The sequence below is a fragment of the Tupaia chinensis genome, unplaced genomic scaffold (genome assembly GCF_000334495.1).
Source record: "Tupaia chinensis unplaced genomic scaffold, TupChi_1.0 Scaffold000062_1, whole genome shotgun sequence".
Taxonomy (NCBI): Eukaryota; Metazoa; Chordata; class Mammalia; order Scandentia; family Tupaiidae; genus Tupaia; species Tupaia belangeri.
Genome location: NW_006159520.1, coordinates 4,245,346 through 4,246,826, shown reverse-complemented (window position 1 = coordinate 4,246,826; position 1,481 = coordinate 4,245,346). Strand labels below are relative to the sequence as shown.

The following is a 1,481-nucleotide window of genomic DNA, read 5'->3' as shown; positions in this document are numbered from 1 at the left end:
CAATACATTCTCTTTTATCTTCAGTCAGTTTATGTTATATTACTGGTTCTTGCAAATTCCTGAATAATACTTACCTTCATACTGCTTTCTTACTGTATTTCCTATATCTGCAAATTTTCGGTCTTCAAAGATTAAGAACTCATGGCGTTTTGCCAGAGTTGCCAACTCCTTCATCACATCCAGAGTGAAATCACTCAAAATATCCACATGGGTCTTCAGCATGCAGATGCTGGGTCCTAACGCATCTGCCAGCTGCAGCAACTCTCTGGCATCTGAAACATCAGCAGACAGGCACAGATTAGTCTCCTTCTTCTGCATAAGCCTGAGAAGCTTTGATGCAACTGGGTGGATCCTGGGCAGCTCCGCACGAACATCAAAGCTGAGTTCTTTGGGTGCCTTCTTCACAGGAGGGAGAGAACCATTATGATTGGCTGCCACAAACACATTCTCCTGAATAAATCTCTTGACTTTCTCGACCATCTCAGCATCGATTTTCTTCTGCTGTTCGAGAATCTCCAGCATCTTGGACAATGTACACACTGAGTGGAGCCGGATGCCGTGTGCTTGCAACTTGTCCTTGCCCCCCTGCTCCCTGTCGAGCAGCACTATGGCATCAGTGACCTTCAAGCCCTCTTTCTGAAGAACCTCAACAGTTTCCAAAACACTGGATCCACTGGTGACAACATCTTCAATAACTAAACAGGTTTCTCCTGGATTAATTAATAGCTCCTTCTACCATACGCTTAGTACCATAATCCTTTGTTTCTTTCCTTCTAATAAGCATTGGAATTTGGTTGAACAGATAACCGTAGCCAATGGCAAAGCTGTGTAAGGCACTCCACACACACTATCAAAATTGATTCCCGCTTCTTGGGCAGTTTGGAATAAAATATCTGCAACCTGACTCAGAAGACGTGGCCGAGACACGATGCCACGCAGATCGATGTACACAGGGGAGGAAAGCCCGCTTTTCAGCACGAAGTTGGCAAACTTGAAAGCCTCCACGTCGTACAGACCGGTCACCAATGGCCCCAAAGCTGCCCCGGCAGCCGCCATAGTAGCGCGTCCTCAGTTCACTCCACGCGGGAAATTCCTTCGGCCTCCGGCGCGTCGGTGGCGTCCCTCTTCATGTATTTTTTTAATTTTTATTTTTGGTAACTAATCAGCAGTCTTTTGTTTTAAAGAACTCCCTCTGAAATTCTTGACTTTCATTTGTCTGTGAAAGTTTTTATTTCTCCCTCATTTCTGAAAGACAGTTTTACTGGGTAAATCATATTCTTGGTTGGTAGGTTTTCTTCTTTTATTTTTTCCTTCAGTATTTTAAATAGATTATTCCATTTTCTCCTGACCTATAGGATATCTGATGAGAAATATGTCAAAAACTGTATTGAGCTTCATTGGATATGGTATGTTTCTTATCTCTTGCTGCTTTCAGTATTCTTGCTTTGATTTTTGATAATTCAATCACGATAAATGTTGGT

At 42.9% G+C, this 1,481-nt stretch overlaps 1 pseudogene; it reads right to left on the bottom strand.

The window, feature by feature from the left end:
• Positions 1 to 39: 39 nt before the first annotated feature.
• On the bottom strand, positions 40 to 1,065 carry LOC102503300 (uridine 5'-monophosphate synthase pseudogene; annotated as a pseudogene).
• Positions 1,066 to 1,481: the final 416 nt, after the last annotated feature.